The 27,806-nt window shown below is 35.1% G+C and overlaps 1 pseudogene; it reads left to right on the top strand.

Annotated features, from left to right (window-relative positions):
* The first annotated feature begins 10,129 nt into the window (after positions 1–10,129).
* LOC114046213 lies at positions 10,130–27,103 on the top strand (annotated as a pseudogene).
* The last annotated feature ends 703 nt before the right edge of the window (positions 27,104–27,806 follow it).

The raw sequence follows: 27,806 nt of genomic DNA, 5'->3' as shown, positions 1-27,806 counted from the left end.
GAGAAGAAGAAAGGGAGAGGTAGAATGGGGTAAATTATCTCACATGAAAGAGGCAAGAAAAAGCTTTCACAATGAAGGGGAAGAGGGGGAGGTGAGAGAGAATGAGTGAGTCTTACTCTAATCAGATTTGGCTTAAGAAGGGAATAACATGCACACTCAATTGAGTATGAAAATGTATCTTACCCTACAGGAAAATAGGGGGAAGGGGATAAGGGGAGGGGGATGATAGAAGGGAAGGCAGATTGAGGGAGGGGGTAATCAGAAGCTAACACTTTTGAGGAGGGACAAGGTCAAAGGAGAGAATTAGAAAAACGGGGTGGGATAGGATGGAGGAAAATATAGTTAGTCTTTCACAACATGACTATTATGGTAGTGTTTTGCATGACTACACATGTATAGCCTATATCAAATTGCTTGCCTTCTCAGTGAGGGTGGGTGGGAAGGGAGGAAGAGAGAGAATTTGGAACTCAAAGTTTTAAAAATGAATGTTAAAAATTGTTTTTACATGCAACTGGGGAATACAATATACAGGCAAAGGGGTATGAAATCTATCCTGCCCTATAAGGAAATAGAAGGGAAGGGGATAAGAGAAGGGGGGTGGTAATAGAAGGGAAAGCAAATTGGGGGAAAAGGCATTCAGAATGCTCACTGTCTTGGCATGGGGGAGGGGAGAGATAGGGAGAAAATTTGGAACTCAAAATCTTGTGGAAGTAAATGTTTAAAACTAAAAATAAATTAATTAATAAGAAGGAAAAGTAAATAAGTGCTAAAAAGGTAGTTGGTGGTGATAATCTAAAAAGAAAAGAAAAAATGCTTGTAATTACAGTATTTTATCCTTTGGGTTGTCACTCACTCAATAAATGGCAATGCATTTTTACCAATTATTGAGATAAGTCAATCCATCCCTGAAATTAATGGAACTTACTTCAGTAAATACACAATTTAACCACCAACTAGATTGAGCTGAAAAAAATATAAATTAATAAACTGATGTCAGTGAAAAAAAAAAGATACTTCTGGTATAGGGTGACCAGAAAGCACTAGAAATCTTAGGTATGCAGTAGTAAAGATGTTGGTCAGGTACATATTGTGCCCACGAAACTGCTAGCACCGTCCCTCTTATATTACCTTCCATTTAACAACAAACACACATACACACAAACACACACACACACAAATATACATGGAAGTATACATATATGTCTGTTTATGTATGTTTTGTGTGCTTATTCTTTATCAGACATGGTGCTAGGCACTAGCAATACAAATACAACTAAGAAGAAAGGCCTTCCCTACCCTCAAGGAATTTATATTCCAATGCAGAAAACAATACTGTGAAAATTATTTCTCTTGGTAATCTCTGTACTGTTCAATAAATTATTGGAACTCTGAAGGTTTTCTGCTTGGGGGAAACTGACCACACCCTGTCAGCATTGATTCAGATTCCTCAGGTCTCTTTGCCTGGGCCAAACTCTTAGCTAACCTGAATGATTACAGGTGATTTCAAATGCACCAGCTTGAAACTCCCAGGAGGATGGAATGCCCTGGGTAGTTTTTATCTGATAAGCCTTTTGTGAGACTTTTCAGCTCTCTTAAGGAAGGAGAGAGGGGAAAAAAAGTTATTCAGAGATGGGAATACATGTCTTTTTAAGGGAATATATGAATTTGTGGATAATCTTCCCTTTTAAAGGGCCAAGAGTATTGGATTTTTTTTAAAATTTAAATGCTTATCATTAGCAATTATAAATCCAGATTTGATTTGATTTCAGTCTATTTACCTCAGTTTACTGTTTTGTAAAGGGATAATAGTAGAACCCACTTCCCAGGGATGTTGTGAGGATCACATGATTGTAAAGTACTTAACACAATGACTAGCATATGCTAGACAAATGTAATTGTTCCATATCTGATAACTTTGAAGTTGTTTTAAAGTACCAAAAGTAATAAGATCAGTAATTTTTATATGTGATAATCTGAAAGTACAATTGATGTAATCTGAAGTTTATTATTTGTGTTATCACTATATTTCTCGATTTTTAATCTGGATTTTATTGCATATGAACTGGGCCTTTTAAAAAAAAGGATGTGATAAAATCTTTTTGAAACTGTTAACATTTAATGAAGAATATTTGGTTATAAATAAGTAATAATGATAATACTGATAATCACTATGAGAGCAGGTTTTTCATTTGAAATCTTGGCTATTATGAAAATATATAAATAAGGTTGTTTCAGGTTGTAATTTCAACATATTAATGATGAGATAAATGATTCTCTGTGTGAGGTGACTTAGAAATGCATTTACCTAAATTGATAATGGGTTGTTTCAAGTTTTAAATATATTATAATGTATAAGGTATTGTAACATTTCTAAATTGTGCAATTTGGTAAATAATTGTATCACCTGTGTTGTTAGAAAAACCATTTCTCTATAATCTAGATGTTATTAGATTAAGAATTGTACTGTTAGAGAAAAAGAGAAAAATGAATGCGTTAGGAAGCTGTTAGGTCATTCTATCTGACCATGTGTTGTAACATTTTGAAGTACTCTAATTTAAGAAATCATAAACTTCCAAGTTTTGTCTATATTTAAAAGGAAATTTCAGCTAAAATTATTTGGTTCTCAATGAAAACTCTTAAGAAACTCAAATTACTTATGAAAAGTTAAGATTGTTAACTAAGCTATTTGGAGTTATTATAAAATTGTTTTTGTGAAAGGAAACTTGGTAATTGTGCAAGAAAGAACCTTGTAAAATCTCCTTGTAATTAATTTCATTTGTCATAGTAACAGGATAAATTGTAAGCTGTTTTTAAGAAAGGAAAATACTTTTATGAAGAAATGTTTTGCAGAATCTTTTGTGTGATTTTTTAGAAGGCCTACTAAATTTCCATTTACAAGCTAATTTGGTGCAAGTAATAATTCGATATTGATGACAAATACGTCCAAACCTACTGTGAATTTTGGGTTTCATTCCTAGTCCTTAGACTAGCCTTAATGGGTGCTTTCTGAGAAACAGAGTCAGAGTCAGCAGCTCAATGGGAGCAGTATCAGAGGTATTAATACTAAAGCAATTACCACAATGAGCTGTAAGTAGGGAAGATCTTGCTGTTTTGATCTAAATTCATTCCATGGTCTAGTAAGGGCTGGAATTAGTGTTTGAACTTCTCACATGTATAAGATTCAGTTCCTCAAAGTGTCTCATTCTTTCAGATTAAGTATGGTTAGAGAGAGATAAATAAGCTTGAGAAACAGAGATGGAGATCTATTAGAGTAGTAACTTGTGAAATTTGATTTTACTCATGATGTTATTTAATCAGGAACTGGAACATGTGTAGTAATGCATGTAAACTACTTGGGGCTCACTTTAGAGATGTTCCCTACCTAAGGCGAGATTATAGTCACATGTGAAACCCTGATGATGGAATTTGCTATTCAAGATCTTATGGGACTGTTAATGGACTATTATCCTGAGTCTAATCCTGAGTCTAATTCAAGGTATAGTTATCTATGAACTGAGAACTTTAGGAAAGTAGAATCAATTAGACTTGGAAACTAATTGGATATGTGAGGTGATGGAGAGAGTCAAGGATGACGTCAAGGTTCTAAACCTAGGCAACTAGGGAGAGGGCAGTTCTCTGTCCTCAACAGAAACAGGAAAATTTGAAGGACGGGTTGGTTTAGGAGGAAAAATGAGGTCTCTTTTTGGGCATATTGAGTTTGATGTGTTTCTAGGACATCCAGGTGTGAAGCTGTCCAGCGGTGGGAGATCAGAAGACAGATTAGAGCTGGATTTTTATAGATTTGGGAGTCATTAAGATAGAAATGATCACTGAATTCATAGAAACAGATGATCACAGAGGAAAAGAATATAGAGAAGGGGAGAGAGCCCATACTAGACACCATGAGAGACACCTGCACCAAAGGGGTGAGATGTGGATGATGACAATTCTCCAATCTGTGTTCCATACACCCAGGAGGAGACCTAAGGGAGGGAAGAGATCACCTATGAGGAGGTTGTGGTCAGTGGTGATAAAAACTGCAGGGGGGTCATCAGATTTAGATTTAGAGCTAAGAGTAGTTTCTTGATAAGCTTTTTTTTGAATATTTTTATTAATTTATTTTGAATTATCAACAATCACTTCCATAAGCTTTTGAGTTTTAAATTTTTCTCCCCCTCCCTCTTTCTTGGAGCAGGCCCTGCTTCAAATTGGGATTTGTGGAGTTCATGGAGTTCAGGATTCACAATACATAAAATAAAATTAAATAGCAAGGGAACATGTTGAAGAAATTCCAGAGAATCAGAAGTGAAACTTGGAGAGGAAGAAAGATGTGGCTGCCTGGGTAATTCCTTAAAATGAAGGTTCTGGGAGGAATCAGCCAATAAGAGGAAAGGGTCACATGAGTAGATTACACTTCCAGCATAAGAAATCCAGGGTTGAGGGTGAACTGCCAGGGTGTGGAGACTTCTGTGTCCTCAAAGAGAAAGACTATATAGAGACCAGAGTGGAGCCTGAAGATAACCAGCTCATAATCAGCACATAATAACTGCTTACTGACTAACCTACTCATATTTGCTACTTGTGCCACCTTTTGGCTATCATTCAACTTCACTGTGCCTCAGTGTGCTTGTTAGTAAGATGAAGCAGTTGGATGTGATGACCCCTGAGGTCCCTGAGGCAGAGCTCCAAGCTAATAGCACTTCATTAAATGGTCCATGGCTCTCTAATGAAGCAGACCTCAGATCATCCTCATGATCTGAGATGCCTCCTTTCCCTAGGACCATACTTTTATATGGTTTGAGCTAAACATGCAAAAGAGGCATGGTGAAATAGAGAATTTCATGGGATTATAAACCTTGATTTTCATCCCTATATAGGGCCAGAAATGATACATCAGCATGGGTGGTAACAAGAAGGGCAAGGCAAGGGTCACATTCCCTAAGTGGTCACATGATGGGCAAGGCAACAGCTATCTCCAGTAAATAAAAGGTCATAAGAGGGTCACATGCTCATATTGGACAAGAGAGGGTGGAGTCACAAAACAAATTGGGGGATTTTCTCTATCATGCCATCCACACTAGAGGTAGACATAGAATTTGAGCAAAAGAGGATGAAGTTATCTTTGTCAGCATTCTTACGATTTCACAATTGAGCTTCATAACTAATAAACACATGGTGAACATTGGATTAAAGTTTGAACCTATCTTATCTAATTATCCCTATATGATTTATGTAAAATATGAGCTAGTACATGCTTGTACTTATTGTTAGATGACTGACTAAACATCTAATATATAATATTATGTAGAAAATTATATATAATAATATATAAATATATAATATAATATAATAATAAATATATAATACTAGATGAGTATATGGCTAATGATTGCTAATAATCATTATCCCTTATGTAATCACACTGAACTGATTAACACTGATTAATATTAATACAGATTGAAATAGAGTAGAGGTCCAAATGAATTGTTTCTCACAAAGTGTAACTGAAGATTTTACTAAGAATATGTGAACTAGGTCTGCTTACTAAGTGAGATCTAATAAAGTAGAAAATATAAGTTACCTAGGAAAAACTTCCATATTTATAAAAAATAAAAAACACTGTGAAAACTAGAAAGGAATCTGTTAGAAATTAGGATTAGACCAATACCTCACACCATATTCTAGAATACATTCTGAATGCACATGCAATGTCAGTATTAAAGATCATAATATAGAAAACTAGAAGTGAAACACCTCATATACCTCTCACAGCTATTGGTAAGAAATGTATTCTTTATCAATTAAGAGTTAGAGGGAATAACAAAAGATAAAATAAATTTGACATTTGCATAGACAAATTAATGTATCTAAAATGAGAAGGGAAGCAGTTGAATGGAAAAAAATTGTATTAAATTTCTTTTATAAGGGTTTGGTATCCAAGATTCACACACACACACACACACACACACATAATGTCTGTGTGTGTCTGTGTGTATGTATATGTGTACATATATGTATTAATGATATACATTTATGCTTCCATTATTTTATATATTAACATATGTGATTCAAATATTATCTAGAATATAATTATATAAATATAATATAAAACTAATAGTCATTCCTCAATAAATAAGTGGTCAAAAATTATGAACTACCAGTTTTCAAAAAAACACCAAAGTATTAGCAATTGCATGAAAAAATGCACCAAGTCCCTAATAATAAGTGAAATGCAAATCAAAACAATCTCATTTTACTTCAAACTCTGAAAATTAGCAAAAAGAAAATGGCAACAGTCATTTAAGAAGTTATGGAAAGATAGTCACTCTAATATATGAGTGGTGAAACTGTAAAATTATACGACTATTTTAAATAGCAATTTGAAATTACGCCAATAAAGCAACTAAAATGTCCATAGATTTGAACAAGAGGCTCCTTCAGTGGCCTTTCCACCCCAAGAAAGACATCATTAAGAAGAAAGTCCTCATAAATCCTTAAATATTCACAACAGTATTTTTATGGTAACTAAGAATTGGAAACAAAGTAGATGCACGTGAGTTGGGCAATGGTTAAACAAATTGTTGTAGATGAATGTAATGGAATATTAATATGCTGTGAGGAATGATATGTGTGAAGAATATGGAGAAGCATGAAAACATTGATGTGAAGAGATGAGGAATGAAGTGAATAGAAAACAACAATAATTACAACAATATAAATGGAAAGACCAACTACATGTCAAAAACCAAAAGTAAATGTAATAAAATTATGAAGATCAATCAGGACCAAACAGATAAAAGTAAAGACAATCAATCTACCTCTTTGTGGAGATGGGAGATTCACAGGTGGTAGACATCACACTTTTTTGGGACTTTTTCAACAGACGTGCTGATTTAATTTCCTCTCTAAAAAATACTAGGTTGGCATGTAAGCTGATTCTCTGGAAAGTGGAGAGGGAGGGATACTCCAAATAACTATGGTGATTCAATAAAGAGAAAATGTTAATTAAAAAATCTAAAAACAAAATAAAAATAAAAAATAAGCTAACTGGAAGTTAATTAAAAGTATGCCTTAAAAAAATCTCTTAAAACCCTCAGGCTTCTATAATTCTATGATTCTAAATCATACAAATCAAATCTCTACATTCTTCTAAAATTTTCTTATTAGAAGGTAATTCTCTATAGTCCTAGCACTTTGATTAGCAAGTCATTGCCTTTCGTCACCTTCCTAAAATACAGATCTGTAACTAGGAATTATAAGATACAAGTCCCCAGATCCAAGGGCATGACATGGACAAGAATAGGTGTAATTCCCCAGGAAAAAGAAATAACTCATACTACAATCCACAAATTGGGCAAGTGGCTTTGGAGGCAAAGCCTTTGTCACCCCCTTCCAAGTTACTGAAATGACTGGTATGATAGGAAATTAGTATATTTAAAAATGGTAGGCTTTAAGAAATGTAATCATGCCATCTAAAATTAAAAAGATTTAAACAATTCACTGTAAGAATTCTTAGGAAAAGGGTTTGCTTAACATGGGTTTGCTCTCCATTTTGACACCATCACAAATCCATGGCAAGACCTCCATGTAAGAATAAAATTTGTCTGAGTGAAAAGCATGGGATCAGAAATTTGGAAAATGACCTGGAAAGGAGCATCCCCAAGCAAAATTATAAAGGATCTTTACCTTCATTTTGACCCTCTCTAACCAGAGCCATTCATAGTTACTTCCCATTCAGTGACTGCCCCAATAATCAATCCAGAAATCCCATTACCCAAGGTCAAGAGGTAAAACTATTTCAAACAATTACCTGATGGGTAAACATTTATTAAATGTCTGCCATTTGCCAGGAACTATGTTTGGGAACTGGGAATACAAATACACACAAACATACATACACACTCAATCTGTTATACTTTTAAAATTTATCACCTACAAAGTTGCCTCAATCTTCTTTTTATCCAGAATTCAAATTTATAAAAATAGGACGTGGGACAAGGAAGGACACATTATGAATAGCCACTGAGCCTGCAAACCCAAAGTGAGGCCTCAGTCTGTGATAATCCCTTGTGCCCCTCCATCACTAATTCAGGGCCTCTTTTACTTCCTCCCAAACCACTGTCCCTAAATCAAAACCTGCTTCATTGTAGGACCTTGGCAAATTCACTTAAATTCTAAGCCTTTGGATTCTCATCCATAAAATGAGGAGATTAGACTAGATTTTCCCTAATTTCTTTCCATTTCTATATTTTATTATCTTCCTCATCTGAGTAAGGAAACTGAGACCCAGAATGAATTACATAATGTCACATAGCTGGTTAGAGGAATTTATATCTCTTTTGGAATTTAAGGAATTGGGTTACTCTAAGGCCTTACCTGCCACTGTGGGATAAAAAGCTTTCTGATTGGGAAAACTTATACTATCAGTAAACATATTGTTTTTTAAGTCATGGACACCAGGTGTTTCACCTTAAAACTAGGCAAGAGTACCAGATCATTTTAAGATTCTCTGGTAAAAAAAAAAAAATTTCTATGTAAAAAAAATGTTGCAGAAACAGTAAGAAAGGCATTAAAACTAACTGTGAAAAATGACCAGGGTACATATTTCTTTTAAGAAACTGGCAAGTCACTGTCCCACAATGTCCTTAGATGCCCAAATAAATAAAGACTTTCCTCAAGAAATGGAAGTCAAAGAAATCAATGGAGTTCTTATGATCAAAGTAATAAGTGATGATTGGGAAAGCATTTGGAACTTTCAAGCCAAGCCCAATGATCTACTCATTGCAAGTTACCCAAAAGCAGGTAAGTGTAAGGAAATCATTGGTAATAAGGATGACTCTACCATTATTAAAACAGGTAGAGGGATTGAGCTTCTAATTGATTCTTATCTTCATTCTAAAGCAGACCATGAGTAAGAAGGCAAATAAGGCCCAGCTATGATTAACTCTACTAAGTCGCAATAGTTGTTTTATCTTCCTTATAACTGGCTGAGCTCTTCTTAATTAAGGCAATGGGTCATTCATTGAAGAGAGAGACAATAGAGAGAGAAAAATGATACTGCAATAAGGAACATTACACAATGAGATTTAGGAAAATACTGAAGCCTAAGTGGAATGATCTTGGTAACCACAGGGTAGCATACTAGATTCCTTAGGAGATGGGCAGTGAAGGTTGAAATCAGATGGCAGAAGGCAGGAGGATGTATCTGCAGTTTTGCCTAGGTTAGGCTCTAAAATGAACAGAAATACTATATTCTGGTGTAAGGTAATTGCATTATATTTTCCAGAATGAAATGGATTAAAATAATGATCAAAAAGCATCAGGACAGCTCTGATATTTTCTTAAATAATTCTTCTCCCAATAAGTGTTATTTGGGAGAGATTAGAAAGGATTTCCCCCCTGTGGAAGGCTGGATACTATTGTGTTTGCATTAGAGTATCTGGACTTCCAAGTTTGAGAGAGAAGACTCTAGCACTTGGGGGGCTCAAAAAGGGCTTCAAGCGTAAGATGGTGCTTGTGAGGTGCCTTAAAGGCACCAAGTGGCTCCATGGACTGGAAATTAAAAAGGCATTTGTTAGAAGCATGGGGAAGAACCAAGACAAAGGAATGTCATGTGTGAGGAACTGATAGAGCTTCTTTTGTCCAGTGAAGGCTAGATAGAGAGAAATGTCCAGAGGCTAGAAAGATAGTTTGGGGTCATGTTTTCTAAGATTTTAAAGGCTAAAAAAAGAAAGGAAAAGAAAAGGGAAAAGGGAAAAGGGAGTTTACATCTTATTCTAGAGGCAGTAAGAACTCACTAGAGCCAATTCCATATAGGACTCACATGATTACATCTGGGATTATACAAAAATAATTTGGCAGTACTATGGAAGATAGAATGGAGTAGAGAGCACATAGAATGTTTTTTACCATAATCTGACTGTGAGGGGATGAGGGCCTAACTAAGGTTGCAGCTAAATGACTGACTAAAAGAGGTTGGATTCAAGTCAGAGGATGCACCCATCTTCATTATGCTCACTAAAGGGAAATGGTTGCCTCCAGTGGACCAAAGTCCCCTCACCCACTCTTCGTAAGATGGCAATGAAGTTAGAGCTTCTATCATTACTTGGTCATTGCATTCTCTTCCATGATGACTGCTGTGCCTCCCCCTCAACAACACTTGATTCAGGAGCCAGCTGGGGAATGGAGTGGACAGAGAGTAGGAGTTAAAATCAGGTATACCTGAGTCTCAAACTTGCCTCAGACACATTGGCTGTGAGACCCTGGGAACCTCACTTAACTTTCTTCAGCATCCATTTCCTAATCTGTAAAATGTAGACAAGAATAGTAGCTATCTCACAAGGTTTTTGTGGTGATCCAATGATATAATAAATGTAAATGGACAAAGATAGAGACCCAACCTGCAATTCCATTGATACAGGGAGCTTTCAGATGAGGAGACTCCCTCTAGCAAAACAAGTCACCACCTTCTCTGAATCTTATAGCCTTAGAGAGTTGTCTAGGGAAACAGGTTAATTAAGTCACTTGTCCAGGGACACATAACCCATGTGTGTTTAAGATGGGGTTTCAACCTAGGTGTTACTGGTGCTGAGGCTATCTTTGTATGCATATACCAAAGCTGGCACTCATATATCTAAAGCACTTCACAGAGTCTAAATTATGATAGAAATGTCAAATGTTATTATAATTAAGGGTCCCAAAATCAACTCTCTGCTACAGCAGTAAACTCTATGGAAAACTTCCTCATTAAAACAAGAAAATTTGGACAAGGAACAAGACAAAATAGTTTGGAGGTGTCTTTTTCTCCTTGCTTCAAAATCTTTCCTCTTTGGCACAAAGACTAGACACCGAAGGCCTCTGATTATTTTTCTCAACCTTAGCCCCTCACTTTTGCAAAATGAAACAGCATATGATTTAACCTCTATAACCTGCCACAGACCTGGGATGGGAAAGACTTATGAAACTAACAGGAAAACCCCATAGTTTTCATTCTTGTCTGTAGTCATCTTCAAGTCACTGAGGAAGAAAGGAACTGTTAAAGTGGTAATGACTTTATGTTTCCAGGTAGGGAAGCCAGTACTCCAAAAGCTATTTGGCAATTTTACATTTACTCACTGTGCCTGCGTTTGGATGACTGCACCCTCCCCAAGAAAATGTTGAAGCTATGATTATTAACTGACATTCAGGTAGATAGGGAGAGGAAAATATAAGTTGGAAGCAATTATATTTTTGTGGTAAAAACACATTCTGCTAAAATGAGGCTTTTAAATAGAGATATAGAGTCGTTTTCTCCCAGAGGTGAATAGGTTCTAAAATGGATTTCTATGGATTTGTACACACAGTTTACTTACATTAGGGACCATAGATCAGAACAAGATATACCTTCACAACAGATTAGGACTCACTGGGGCATCAAGGACAATTCCTCAGGACTAATGCTAGAATGATTTCAGCATATGTTTATCAAATGAGTGAATGGATTACATGAGGTTAAATTATGCTTTAAATGCATAGACTAAAGAATGATCACAAGTTCTTTCAGGAATAACCTGGATACAAGAGATTATGGACATGATCCAAAATGATGGCGATGTTCCAGTGAGCTAACACCTATGTTAGGCACCCTTACATTGAGTGGAAACCATTTCCAGCCCTCTCATCTGGTAAGTTTGTTCAACTACACTTGGACTGACTTGGTGTTAGGGTACTGGGGGTTTTCCTAACATTCCCTCTGCCAATAGAAGTTGTCATTTTCTCTGTAAAATGTTACCCAATTCACTGAGAATTTGAGTGAGTACGTAACCCAGCTATTTTGTGTCATAGCAAGAATTTGAGCGACAGTCTTCTGGGCCTTGAGGCTTCCATATTTCCCTGCTTCCACAAACTGCTTTCTGCATGTAATTTTACACTTACATTAGGGAATAGAAAATTCTCTGCTGGTTTATATCATATACACCACTAAAATAGGTGCCAGCATTGTTGGTAAATCATCTTCAGATCAAAAGAGATATGTATTATATGTAAGTGCTTTTCCTAATGAACTATGTAAATGTTGCCTATTATTTTCTTTTCTAAATGGAGGACAGAGACCTCCAAAAGAACATCTCTTTATAGTCAATAAAACTTCTTTAGACAAAGGAGTTCTCTAGTAAACAGACTGAATGGGTAAAGGGAATCCCCTCATTTGGGAATTCCTATACCTGTGAAATCACTGGGCCAGTCCATATCTCTTGACTTTTGTGAAGCAGGCCTTTGTGAATATTTGTAATAGCTATTTCAAAATTAAGACGTGGTGACTTTCCCATCTTATTTAGTTTTCAATTTTTTTAAGCATTTCTTTTCTCTACATCTGACCTCCCACTTCAATGAGAAAAACAAAAACACATGTCTTATGACAAATATATATAATTAAGCGAAATAAATCCACACATTGATCGGTTGAAATAATGTGTCTCATTTGGCATATTTAGTCCATCATGTATCTGTCAAGAATTGGATAGCATTCTGTATCATCAATTCTCTGGAAATGTGGTAGATCATTGACATTGATCAGCTTTCTTAAGGATTTCCAGTTTATTCATATTTATTATGTGGTTAGATCATTAGTTGCCCCCCCACTTGCTTCAACTAACTTCATTCTGAATCAGTCCAAAGAAGACTTCCCAAGTTCCTTTGAAAACTCCACTACATCATTTCATACGAAACATCAGTGTACTATTACTTCATATGTATTTCTTTGCTCAACCAATCCTCGAGTGATGTAACAGCCTAAGTTTCCAACTTTTAGCCACTACCAAAAAAAATTACTATAAATATTCTTAACCAAACAAGCAAGAGAAGCAATTACAAAAGGTAAAATAGATAACTTTGATTACTTGAAACTGAAAAGCTTCTGCACAGACAAAATTATTGCACCTGGGATAAAAAGTAAAGTGGTCAAAGGAGAAAAAAAACTTTCTATCAGTTTTTTCTATAAAAGGCTTGGATTCCAAGATATCAAGAGCAAGAGACACTGGTCCTGCCTAAATGAATTCGACAAAGCCTTCTTTCAGCCAAAGACAAGGCTTATCAAAGATCTGCCATATTGGCCAGACTCTTAAGGAATCTAATCATTTGCATCACTCATGATGACAAGCAGATGAAAATTAGTAAATATAAGATAAATGGCCATTCTCTAATAGATATGTGGTCAAAGGATATGAATACTTCTTAAAAGAATTACAACATATTCACAATCACATGAAAGAATCCTTTAAATCACTAATAATAAGAAAAATGAACATCAAAATAACCCTGAGATGTCCCCTTATATAATATAAATTAACAAAAATGAACAAAAACGGCAATAGTTAAGGTGTGAAGGATTATGCAAAGATAGGCACACTGATGTTTTGTTGATGCAGCTGTGCAGTAGTACAACCATTTTGGGAATTGTTGGCCCATATCTATAACCATTTATCAATGTTCCAATCCAATTTTAAAAGGAAATGTGATGTACCTGAAAAGTATTAAAATATGAAATCAGAAGTGACCTCAGTGCAAATACTGACACTTATAAGCAGTGTGACCATCAGAAAATTCTCTGAATCTCAGCTTCCTCATCAGTAAATTTGATAATAAAACCTATAATATTTCAAGCATTTACTTCATAGTGTTGTTGTAAGGACAGAATGAGATAATGTATGTAAACAACTATGCAAATGTCAGCTATTATTATTTTGCTAACTATAAGTTCTACTTATAAGTTCAAATCCAAAATTATATGTTTGTAGTTAGCAGAATTAAAACATCCTCACAAAATGCTGTAACATTCCTGAGACTTAAAGCTGGAGACAACTTTAGAGATCATCTCTTGTAATCCCTAGGAACCGTTCCTCTGAGGTTGAAAAGGGTGAAATAACTTGCAGAAGTCCCCCAGGTTATGAATGGCCACTCTGAGATAGAACACAGTGTTATTTTCACTCAAGCACATTGCACAAAAGAAGACAAAAAGACTCTCAGAGTAATATATGTTATTAAGGGAGCCATGGGAAGACTTGGGCATAAGAAGGCATGAACATAAGGAGAAGGAAAAAAAAGATCTCAAAATTATAGAGCATTTTCATCACATCTCATTCAGATATATATGATTATTTCCTTTTTATTGATGGAATATCAGTGGCTCGGAGGAATTTTGTGACTTGTCCAGAGCCACAGAGATAGACCATGTCAGAGCTAAGATTCAAAACCCAGTTTCCCAATTCTGAGTCCAGTTCTCTTTCCAATTAGTCACCCAGCCTTTAGAAATCAGAGGCTGCTGGAGCAATGGAAAACAGGACAACAGTCATTCTTAGAAAAAAAAATAAAGATGTTTTTCATTGGAGCATAAGAAGTTTCTTCATCTCTTCATTGTTAATTCATTAAGAGTAAATGGATAGAATGCCAAGCATGGAATCAGGGAGACTCATCTTCCTGAGTTTAATGAGTTCAAATCTGGCCTCAGACACTTATTAGTTGTTTGACCCTGGGCAAGTCACTTAATTGTCTGCCTCAGTTTCCTCATCTATAAAATGAGTTGAAGAAAGAAATGTTACACCATTCTAGTATTGTTGCCAAGAAAACCCCAAATGGGGTCAATGAATCAGACATGACTAAAAAAGATTGAACATCAAAAACAAAAAGTCAAAGCAAGTAATCAAACTAGAATATGACATATACATATGAGTATGGACACAGGGAGGATGATGAGGATAATACCTCTTGCCCCTTTGCCAAACACTACTCTTACCTTCATCTCCAAATGAATTTGTGATGGAAAAATGAAGCCAAATTTCTAAGTTCTAAGTGCTTTGCCCCTCCTCTGCCTCATATTAAATAGATTCGTACTTGGATGAAAAGAAAAGGTTTCCCTCAAATGTGCCCCTGACAGATTCTCTGCTCCCAGTATTCCTAGTTTTAGTGTATTAAATGGGACAAATACCCTAAGCAGCCCTTACAATAGCATAGTTCCTAATACTGAACTTGAATATTCCTCTCAACTGTTTTTATTTTTCCTTACTGATATTCGTTGTCTCTACTACATCCATTGCAGATCATCTATGTGGCAAGAAATGCAAAAGATAGTGCGGTGTCTTACTACCACTTCTCTCAAGAATGTTTAGTATCCTACCAAGACCAGGTTCATTAGAGGAGTTCATTGACAAATTCATGAATGGAAGAGGTGAGTAGACAAGTTGAGATTTAGGGGTGCTAGGACCCCAAAATATTAAGAAGAGACACGGGTCCTGCCTAAATGAATTCAACAAAGCCTTCTTTCAGCCAAAGACAAGGTTTATTAAAGATCTGCTATGTTGGTCAGACTCTTAAGGAATCTAAAATTTGTGTCATTGATGTTGACAAGCAGGCTAGAATAAGTCTAAGCCCTTGGCTAGATTTTAAGAATCTGAGCATCGTAATGGAGACAAGATGGACCTTATACACAGAAAGACTTGTGAGAGATGATCTCTCAGAAGTGAAGCCTCCTCAGAGAGTTAATAGTTTTTGTTCATAGTTCTCACAAAGGGAAGCAATTAGGAATATTATTTATTATTTATTATTATTTATTTATTTATTATTACTCTTATTTTGCTGGTCATTTGGAGAGAGAGGTCAGAAGCCAGATAGTTAGAAGAGTGGGAGGAGAGAAATTGGAGGCACCTGTTGTAGATGGCCTTCTCAAGGAATTTAATTGTATTGTTGAAACACACTCCCTTCTGACCTTGTCAAAACCCTCTCAGACCCTGTTTTTAAGCACTTTGCAGAAAGAATAGAATAGCCCTACTCCCCCAATCTAAGCAGCAAGACTTCCCGCCTTTTCTCATCTCCAGGCTAACTTGTATACTCTGTTTCTGGGGAAGATTTCCTTGAATAGGTTGTGCCCCCTAAAGACCAGCCAATGGGATAAGGAGTAGGGGGTTAGGGAGGAGGAACTCGCATTAGGGTTTAAATAAGCCTAGCTTTCTATATGTACTCGTCCTCCCTGGCCAGCTCCAGGGGCAGTACCCTTTCTCATGAGAAAGCAATAAACTCCTTTCTGCTTTCAAGGTAACTAAGTCTTTGCTTTGAATTTCAGTAGAGGTCTCTGTCCCACACAGACTGAAGGAGGTATCTAGGAGTGGCCAAGTAGTTTGGGGTGACTGGAGAAGAAGTCTAGGGAAAATCTTGATGGGAGTGACTGGGAGGTGGAGAATGGGGTCTAGATGGGATCTAGGGTGGGAAGTAGCTGGGAGCCATTGGAAGGTAATAGACAATGGAGGGCTGGGTCAGGTTAAGGGTAACAGAATTGGGAGATGTGGGTGAAAATGAAAGGCCAGTTGATTGGATTATAGCCTCAGGCAAACACTAGAGATTTCCTTGATCAAGTGGGAGTGCTCAAGGAGAGTCCAAGGTGAGGTTTTCTGGGGCCCTTACACAAATGGAACCTAAATTCTTTTTGGAGTAAGGGGCAAAGGTCTTGGCTTGGGCCCATACCCCCATGGTCACCTGATTCACTCCTCACCTGATGTAAGCTCTAAACAAAGGAGGAGGTTCTATTTGCACTTGTCTACTTTTTTTCAATAATAAAATCAGAATTCCTCAAAAAATATGATTCTCCAAATAATTGAGAGCAGTAAAATTTATTAATATCATCTTTTCCAAAGCAAACTGCTTTTTTAATGATGGAGTACCTAATGTGAGCAGAACACTGGAGCATGACACTGAGTAGTGGGGATGGGAGAGAAGAGATTACATCTTCTAGAATTACTCAATGTATCCTAAACTGATCATGATACATGATACAAATATGATTATCATATTGTTGAAGAAATTACTCCATGGTTTTGTGTTTTCAGGTTTGTTAGCATGTAATTGCAGGTAATAGGCTCAGATTATGCTTTTTATTTCTTCTGTTTTTTTTTATTTTGTTTTGTTTTCTTTTTATACAAAACTGACTTGGGGGTTTTGTTTGTTTCTCAGTTAATTTGTTTTTATTTCACTTTGCCCATTGGCTGTTTTCTTTATTTGATATTCTACTTTCTTCTATTTTAATCAAATTGGCTAAAGATTTATCAATTTTAGTTGTTTTTTCAAAGAACCATTTATTGTTTTTATACTTAATTTTTTTGTTTGTTTTAGTTTGTCCATTTCCCATCTAGTTTTTAATATATCTTCTTTAAGGCTATTTTTAGGGGGCTTGTTTGTTTTCTAACTTTTAAATGCATATTTAATTCATTAATCATTTCTTTTTCTGTTTTGTTAATATATTTTATAGGAATATGATTTACCCTTGAGAACTGCTTTAGCTTCATAACAGACATTTTAGTCTGTTGTTTCATCGTTATTATTTTCTTTCATGTAATTATTCTTTCTGTTATTTGTTTTCTGACCCACTTACTATAAGATTCCTTAGTTAAGTCCACATATTATGATGATTAAAATAATTCTGAGAGAGATAGTTTCTGCGTAATTTAATCTTTTTGTGAAAAACGCTGGCATTTTAATGAAAGGATGGTCATTTAGCCATCTCTCTTAGATCAAAGACCCCTAATTCTGGTAGGATAACAGTTTATATGCCCTTTGAAAAGTAGGTGTTATTGAGGAGTGTCAGTCAACTCTGACTGGTTAACACAATAAGAAGTAGGCCTATTAAAATGAGTGTCTTGGGATACATGACCTGTGTCACCCAAATCTTGACTTATCAATTTCCATATCACCTGTCTGACAAAAGGGAGAACCCACATTTTCCCAGACCTGTCTGAGCAAACACAATGAGCAGGAATATACCCATTAGCCCAAATTTAGAATTTCTTCTATTGTCTTTTTAGACGTTGGCATGGATAAATCTTTAAGAGAGATTTCCCATACTAATCGGTTTCTGGATGAGGAAGCAGAAAAGGGGAAAAACCTTGATCCTGTTTCAATAATTAGATATTAAATATAGGAGAGAAAGAATTAATTTCTCACATTATTGGTCTTTGTCTATTTTTTGTGGTCCCTGAACTAATTACTACTTTTATTGTGGTATGGTCTGTAAAGGATATATGTACAATTTCTGCTTTTTATGTTTATTTGCCATATCTTAATGCCCTGATACAATGCCAATTTTGCATATACATGTGTGTATATGGTATGTGTGTATACATGCATTCATACTATTATAAAAGTGTGTATATATATGTTTATGCATACATATACATACATACTTCAGCAATGTCCTTTGTTCTAGTTTCTCCAACAGTTTCTTCAATTTTATATTTCCTTTTTTTACCTTTTTGTTAGACTTATCAAAAAGAGAAGAACTTTGAAATCTTCTGTCATTATTATGTTAGTGTCCAAGTTTTCTTATAGTTTAGTTAATATTTATTTTACCAATTTAGATGCTTAAGCATTTAGAGCACATATCTTTAATGTGAATTTTGGTTGATCATCCATGGCTCTTCTTGGCATAATTTAGTCTGCTTGTTCTCAAAGATGCTTTGCTTTTTGTCTGATAGCATGATTGCAATTCTTGCTTTTTTTGTGGATTCATCAAATGCATAGGAAATTTCTTCCAGTTTCTCATTTTTTCCTAGTTGGATGGAGTGTATCTACATGTTGGTGCCAATTGGTGAACCAATGAAGTGCCATTGCAGGATAGATTGCTTTGATATACATAGAGCCTGAAAGTAATGATTTCCTGTACCTCTTCTTTTAAAAAGTAGTATTATATATGTGTGTGTTCTGAATGGTCTAATGATTTTGCTGATTTAGGGAACTTTCAGTGAGGAAACTCCTTCTACCAATTTAGGCCAGCAACTTTGCTACAACAATTAGTCTTAGAGAGCTGTCTAAGGCAGCTATGCCCAGGCACACAGTAGGATTTGACCAGGTTTTTCTAATTTTAAGGCACAATCTCCATATATATATATAGTGTGATATTATTTCTCTAATTAAGCATAAAAGGATACATATGCACAAACATACAAATCTATATGTATATATCTGTACACTTATGTATGGATCCTTTTTCTGCTACAAAAATGATCTTTACTGTGTTCCTTTATCTACTTGAACTTATAATCTAGCCTTCCCACTTATATTTTTCTTTTATAAACCAACTACAGGTAAACAACAGTGACTAAGTACCAACTCTGTAAGATGTGGAATTTAAATAACAGATGTTAACTGTTCTGTATCCTTCCATTTACCTCCAATGCTTGGTGGTTCCTGGCATGACCATGTGAAAGGAGGGTGCAATAAAAAGGAGAAACACCCCATTCTTTACCTTTTCTATGAAGACATGAAAGAAGTGAGTAAATAGAGTAAATGTTCATGCACCCAACAATCTTTGCGGCAAAATCACCGAATCAAAGAGTAAACCGGGACTCGTAGGCCAGAAAATCCAAGAATCCCATTACAATCCAATCTTCTCATGAAAACCTCTAGTGAGGGAGAACACATGAATCCCTAACACAGTCCATTACACCTTTCAATAGCTCCAATTAGGAAAGTTTCATTTACATCAAGCTTATATCAGTCTGTCCATAATTTCCACCCTTTGGTCTCTGTTCTGCCCTTTGGGGTCATCTACAGTAAGTTGAATCCATCTTCTAACACAGTCAAACCATCACTTAATCTCAGCTACTATTTTCCTTCCTAAATGGAAGTTAAATGTCTTCAACTGATTTTTATAGGATATTGTCTTCCTGTAAACAGAAGCTTCTTCCCTCAGGGCCCTGTTAGGACTCTGCAAGATAGTATTAAGATTTCTCAACACATTTCTCTGAGTTGAATATTTTCTTTCCATAAATTTTTGTTTCAATTTCTTTTCCTCGTGGCAACTTTAACAGTATATTGACAAAGTTTTTCAACAATGAATCTTTTATTGCATGGTAAAAGTTTACCTTGGTCCAATACTCAGGTATCAAATCACCCCTAATGACTTGTAGCTATTTCTTGTTCTCCCTTTATCACTTATCCTTACAATCATTGGCTTCTTTAATGACTCAGCTTGTGGTATATGATTGTGATGGGTTACTATTGTGCTCTAAGAAATGACAAGCAGGATGATTTCATAAAACCTGGAAAGACTTACCTGAACTGATGCAGAGAGGAGTGAACAGAACCAGGAAAACATTGTACACAGTAACAGCAATGTTGTATAATAAAGAATTGTGAAAAACTAAGCCATTCTCAGCAATACGATAATCCAAGACAATCCCAGAGGGTTCACAATGCAAAATGTTATCCACCTCCAGAGAAAGAATTGATGGCATCTGAACACAGACTGAAGCATACTATTTTTCACTTTCTCTTTGCTTTCTTTTTTGTTCGAGTTTTCTTCCACAAAATGATTGCTATGAAAACGTTTTATATGATTGCACAGGTATAACATATCAGATTGCTTACCTTCTCAGGGAGGGAATAAGAGAGAGAAGGGAAAAGGAATTAGGAACTTAGAACTTTTTAAAAAATGAATGTAAAAAATGTTTTTGCATGTAATTGGGGGAAAATAAAACATTACTCTAAAAAAGATAATGAATGGACTCAAAAGATGGAGTTTTGTGTCTGAGGAAGAGAAAAGGGACCAGAGCAATTGTGATTACATCTCAGAGGAGTTAGAGGGAAATAAGGCATACCATTGCATATACAAGAGAAAGGAAAAAACACTTGTTTGGAGAAAGGTATCTAGTGGAATTAGAAAAGACTTCTTTGAAAGATAAGCTTTGAAGTAAACTAGAGATACTAAGAGACAACAGTGAGAATGGAGTAGATGTCCATTGGGGTAGAGAGCCAGTACAAACAATAGGGTAATGAGGAATGATATGGATGAGAAATGGTGAAAAGATAAGTTTCTGAAGATCATACTAGGCTATAAAAGGAAGATATATGTGATGAAACAGAGGGTAGGTTGGATCCAGGCTGTAAAGGGCTTTAAGGTGAAAAGCAAGGAAGTAATATTTGATTCTAGAGGCTCTTAGCAGCCATATATTTTTAGCAAGGAGGAAAGTAATGAGGTTAGACATGTGCTCTAACAAATTGACTTTGGCAGAGAAGACAATGACAGATTAGAGATGCAAGAGACTTAATAGAATAGGGAGATCAATGTGAAGAAAGACACAGACTAGACAGAACTAGGTTGTGAGTAGAAAAAAATGATAGATGCAAGAATTGTTAGAGAGGCAGAAAAGGCAAAATGACATTAAGGTTTAAATGCCAGGAAGCTAGAATAATCTTGAGCATAATCCAATGGTAGACAGAAAGCTGAAAATTAATCCATCTGCCTTCTGACAAGGTCACCTGCCTTGTGGTATGATATCCACCTGCATTAAAGAATAGCATGCTAACTCTTTTGGGGTGGGGAGGCACTTAATAAATCTTTATTGATTGATTGATATTACATATTGTAGAATAGATGGAGAGGATATAATTTCAATTATTTTGGAAGCAATCACTCTTCTGGGCTAATCAGGGGGCAGGCCACCTTTATTTTTTTTTAAATAATTAATTTATTTTTAGTTTTCAACATTCAGTTCCATAAGATTTTGAGTTTTAAATTTTCTCCCCTCCCCTCTCATCTCCTCTCTCCCAGATGGCATGTAATCTGATATAGGCTCTACTTATACATTCATATTAAACACATTTTCATATTAGTCATGATGTAAAGAAGAATTAGAACTGATGGGAGGAACCAAAAGAATGAAACAATAAAACAAAACAACAAGAGAAAAGGAGAGCAAATAGTATGTTTCCATATGCATTCAAACTCCATAGTTCTACTCTAGATGTGGATAGCATTTTCCATCATGAGTCTCTTGGACTTGTCTTAGATACTTGCATTGCTAAGAAGAGCTAGGTCTATCAAAATCAGTCATCGCACAATGTGGCTATTATTGAGTAAAAATGTTCTCCTAGTTCTGCTCATTTCACTCAGCATCACTTCATATAAGTCTTTCCAGATTTTTCTGAAGTCTGCCTGCTCATCATTTCTTAAAGCACGGTACTATTCCATTACATTCACATACCACAACTTGCTCAACCATTCCCCAATTTATGGGCATCTCCTCAATTTCCAATTCATTGCAACCACAAAAAGAGCTGCCATATATTTTTGTTCATGTAGGTCCTTTTCACATTTTCATGATCTCTTTGGAATACAGACCAAGAAGTGCTATTGCTGGGTCAAAGAGTATGCACATTTTTATAGTCCTTTGGGCATAGTTCCAAATTGCTCTCCAGAATGGTTGGATCATTTCACAACTCCACCAACAATACATCAGTGTTTCAATTTCCCCACATCTTCTCCAACATTTATCATTTTCCTGTTTTGTCATGCTAGCCAATCTGATGGGTGTGATGTGGCACCTCAGAGTCGTTTTGAGTTGCATTTCTCTAATCAATAGTGATTTGCAGCACTTTTATATGACTATAAATAGCTTTAATTTCTTCCTCTGAAAACTGCCTGTTCATATCCTTTGACCACTTATCAATTGGGGAATTACTTGTATTCTTATAAATTTGACTCTGTTCTTCATATATTTTAGACATGAGGCCCTTGTCAGACACACTGGTTGTAAAAATTCTTTGCCAGTTTTCTGCTTCCCTCCTAATCTTGGTTTCATTGGCTTTGTTTGTGCAAAAACTTTTCCATTTAATGCAATCAAAATTATCTATTTTGCATTTCATAATGTTCTCTAACTCTTGTTTGGTCTTAAATTCTTCCGTTCTCCATAGATCTGACAGGTAAACTATTCCATGCTCTCCTAGTTTGCTTATAGTACGAGTCTTTATATCTAAATCATGTACCCATTTTAACTTTATCTTGGTATAGGGTGTAAGATGTTGGTCCATGCCCAGTTTCTGCTATACTATTCTCTAGTTTTCCCAGCAGTTTTTGTTAAATAGTATTTCTTATCCCAAAAGTTGGAGTCTTTGGATTTATCAAATAGTAGATTAATATAGCCATTAATTGTTGTGTCTTGCATACCTAACCTATTCCACAAATCTACCACTCTATTTCTTAGCCAGTACCAAGAAGTTTTGATGATTACTACTTTATAATACAATGTAAGATCTGGTACAGTTAGTTCACATTCCCTTTCTTTTCATTAGTTCCCTTGATATTCTGGACCTTTTGTCCTTCAAGTTGAATTTTGTTATTGTTTTTTTTTTAGCTCTACAAAATAACTATTGGTAGTTTGATTGGTATGGCACTGAATAGGTCAATTAATTTAGGTAGAATTGTCATTTTATTATATGAGCTTGACCTACCTATTTCTGTGTAAAATGTTTTGTAATTGTATTCATTTAGTTCCTGGGTTTGTTTTGGCAGGCAGATTCCCAAATATTTTATAATGTCTACAGTAATTTTAAGTGGAATTTCTTTTTCTATCTCTTGCTGTTAGGCTTTGTTAGTAGTATACAGAAATTCAGATGATTTATGTGGGTTTATTTTATATCCTACAACTTTGCTAAAGTTGTTTATTATTTCAAGTAATTTTTTACTTGGTTCTCTAAGATTCTCTAAGCATACCATCATATCATTTGCAAAGAGTGATAGCTTTATTTCTTTTTTGCCTATTCTGATTCCTTCAATTTCTTTTTCTTCTCTAACTGCTAAAGCTAACATTTCTAGTACAATATTGAATAACAGTGGTGATAATGGATATCCTTGTTTTACCCTCTATCTTACTGAAAATACTTCTAGCTTGTCCCCATTATGTATAATGCATGCTGATGGTTTTAGACAGATGCTATCGATCATTTTAAGGAAGATTTCATTTATTCCTATGTTCTCTAGTGTTTTTAATAGGAATGGGTGTTTTATTTTGTCAAATGCTTTTTCTCTATCTACTGAGATAATCATATGATTTCTGTTAGTTTTGTTGCTGATATGGTTAATTTTACTGATAGTTTTCGAACCAGCCCTGCATTCCTGGTATAAATTCTACCTGGCCATAGTGTATTATCCTTGAGATAAGTTGCTGTAATCTCTTTACTAATATTTTATTTAAGCTATTTGCATCTATATTCATTAGGGAAATGGTCTATAGTTTTCTTTCTCTGTTTTAACTCTTTCCTTTGTAGGTATCAGCACCATATTTGTATCATAAAAAGAGTTTTGTAGGACTCCTCCTTCACCTATTTTCCCAAATAGTTTATATAGTATTGAAATTGGATGTTCTTTAAATGTTTGATAGAATTCACTTGTAAATCCATCTGGCCCTAGAGATTTTTTCTTAGGGAGTTCATTTGTTCAATTTCTTTTACTGAAATGGGGTTAAGTATTTTATTTCCTCTTCCATTAATCTGGGCAATTCATATTTTTGCAAATATTCATCCACTTCACTAAGACTGTCAAATTTATTGGCATACAGCTGGGCAAAATAGTTCCTAATTATTGTTTTGATTTCTTCTTCATTGGTGGTGAATTTACCCTTTTCATTTTTGATCCTGGTAATTTGGTTTTTTTTTCTTTCTTTTTTTAATCAAATTAACCAAAGGTTTATCTGTTTTATTGGTTTTTCATAAAACCAACTCTTAGTTTATTTATTATCTTAATTTATTTCTACTTGATTTATTTATCCTTCTATGGCCCTTTATTACATGTAATTTTTATTGCATCATGATCTGAAAATTATGGATTTAATATTTCTGCCTTTCATAAGAGTATGGTCCTCCTGTTAAAGGAAGCTTTCTCCATTCAAGGCCCTGTTAAAATTCTGCAAGATATTTTCTCAACACGTCTATGGGTTGAATATTTTCTTTCCATAATTTTTGTTTCATTCTGTTCTCAATTTCTTTTCCTCATGGCAAATTTAACAGTGTTTTGATCAAGTTTTTCAACACTGAATCTTTTATTGCAGAGTAAAATTTACCTTGGTCCAGTACTCAGGTATCAAATCACCCCTAATGACTCTAGGTATTTCTTATTCTACTCCATATGTCACCTATCCTTACAATCCTTGCCTTCCTTAATGGCTCAGCTAAATGAATAATTTCTTCCAGGAAGACTTTTCTAAACAGTTTCTTTGCTCTCATTTTTCTCCAAATTATGAATGAATGAATGAATGAAAAAGCATTTCCTAAGTATTTACTATATAACAGGCACTGTACTAAGTACTGGGGATACAAAGAGAAACCAAAACTGCCTTACTCTCAAGAAACTCATGTTCTAATTGGGTGAATTAATTGGGGAAACAATACATTACAAAATTGTTACATACAATATATAAAAAACTGCTGCAGGGCAGCTGGAAATAGCCAGAAATACTAAGTGTACAGTGGAAAGGAAGTTATCATTCAAGTAGAATTTTTGCCCACAAAGCTGCTAATGCCTTTCCTCTGAGATTAGCTTGATATTTATACATACATATATATATATATATATATATATATATATATATATACACACACACATATGTGTGTGTGTGCGCATGTGTGTGTATGCATGTTTGTATATGTGGGAGGGATATACATATGCAAAATAAACCATATATATGCACGTGTTTGTATATATATATGTGTGTGTGTTACATATATATCATATATAATAAATATAATACATCATGTTTTCACCTTTCCTTATATCTTTAGCAAGGCAATAAATATTTATTTTGTGTGCTTACTATTTGACAGGCACTGTGCTTAGCACTAATAATGCAAATGAAGTTTACTTTTCTAGAAGTACAGAGGAATACCATTGACCTGAATACATGAGTTCCCATAACAGCATAAACTTTATAGTATTTTTCAGTTCACTAATAATGCAAATAAGAACATAAAAAAAGAGGATCCCTTACCTCAAGGAACTTACATTCCAGTAAGAGAAAACAAGACATAAAAGTAAGCTAAAAAAGAAGAGAACACATTAGAGAAATTCTGGAAGGTCAGAAGCAGAACCAAGAGGGGAAGGAAGATATGGCTGCCTGAGTAATTCCTTAAAATTTAGGTTCTGGGAGGAATGAGTCAATCAGAAGAAAGGGTGTCAGGGATGGGACGTACTTCCACTGTGAGAAATCCAGGGTTGAAGGTGAACTGCCAGGGTGTGGAGACTTCTGTGGCCTCAAGAGAAAGATGACAGAGCCAGAAATGGAGCCTAAAGAAGATTACCAGGCTCATCATAAGCAAGTCATAATTCCTTACTGATTGATCTTGTGACCTGTGTCATCTTGTGCATGTCACTGAGCCTCACTTTGCCTCAATTTCCTTATTGAGAAAATAAAACAGTTGGATTAGATGGCCCTGAGGTCTCATCTGGGATCCTATGACCTTATTTACAGATATGGTGGGCACTGTGTCTATAAAAGATTCTGAGTTTTTTGTTTTTGTTTTGTTTTTTTTTACTGACTTTTCCTCACCTAGAACCCAAAGCAGGAAATCCAGAAGATTTTAAAGCTCCTGGAGAAGGACTAATCAGAGGAAATTTTCAATAAGATCATCTATAACACCTCTTTTGATGTCATGAAGCAAAATCCCCTGGCAAACTACACCGCTTCTCCTAGAGCCACGATGGACCACTTCATTACTCCATTCATGAGGAAAGGTGAGTGAGGTTCAAGTTCTGAGGGTCATGTTGTGTGAGAAGGCGAACCTCAGTACCTACTAATTATAACTTGTTTGAGAATTCTCTTATGCTAAATACTGTAGAGACAACACAACTGCAGAAAGAGCAAGAGAATTAATTCAGAAGGTGAGCTATACCTCTAATCAATATGTGACTATAAGCTGGGTCTCAGTTTACTAATTTCTTAAATGGGGACAATTTTACCTGATCTGCCTAAATCATGGGGTCATAAAATATAATGAAATAAATGAAAAACTTCTGTGAACTGAAAACTGCTATAAAAATTTATGTTGTTACTGGAACTCATATATTCAAGTCAACCGTATTTTTCTGTACTTCGAGAAAAGTAAACTTTATGCTCTCACCCATTCATTCAGAGGCTATGTGAATATACAATAATTTTGAAAATTCTACCTCATTAGATCAATGCTGGGATTTTGATTTGTTTCAGGAATGCCAGGAGACTGGAAGAACCATTTTACTGTTGCCCAGAATGAGAAATTTGACAAAGATTACAAGAAGATGGCAGGAACTACTTTAACCTTTTGCACTGAGATCTGAGGTGCAAAAGGATAGAAATTCACCTAAAATCTTTCCTGAACTTTTTTTCCATTTAACCTCATGACATATGTACATCAAAACATGAAAATCTTTCACTGTCCTTCTCTTTCTACCTACATTGCAATCAATTAATTAACAAGCATTTATTAAGCACCTACTACATGCCAGGTAACTATCAGAGACAATGAGAATAAAAGACAAAAATGAAACAATTCCTGACTCAAGAAGTTTACAATGTACTTAGGGGAGATAATAATGTATATATGTGTTTATACACTTAGATATGTACATATACATCTATGTAATATACATATACATATGCACATAAATACAAATTTGTACACACACATTTATATAAATATACACAGTTATATCTTCAGTCAGTCACTTGGCATTTATTAAGCATCTACTGTGTTCTAAGCACTTTGTTAAGTGCTAGGGATAAAAAGAAAAGGAGGGAAAAAGCTGGTCCTGCTCCCAAAGAGTTGAAGGTCTACAAAACAATGCCCTCATACCACCATCTGACACAGTGAAAGCATGTTTTAGGTTTAAAAAAATGCTTTAGTTTTAAGAATTTTTTTTGCTGTACAGTGTTTATGGTACTGTAGATTTCACATGTTATAAAAATGAATATTATCTGAAATCAATTAATTTTTATAAAGATGTTAACACAAAAGGTCACAGAATTCTAGGAAATTACTAG

This window comes from Vombatus ursinus, unplaced genomic scaffold (genome assembly GCF_900497805.2).
Source record: "Vombatus ursinus unplaced genomic scaffold, bare-nosed wombat genome assembly UNPS02014781.1, whole genome shotgun sequence".
In the NCBI taxonomy this organism is placed as follows: Eukaryota; Metazoa; Chordata; class Mammalia; order Diprotodontia; family Vombatidae; genus Vombatus; species Vombatus ursinus.
The sequence above is the reverse complement of the archived record's forward strand: the minus strand, read 5'-3'. Positions and strand labels throughout refer to the sequence as shown.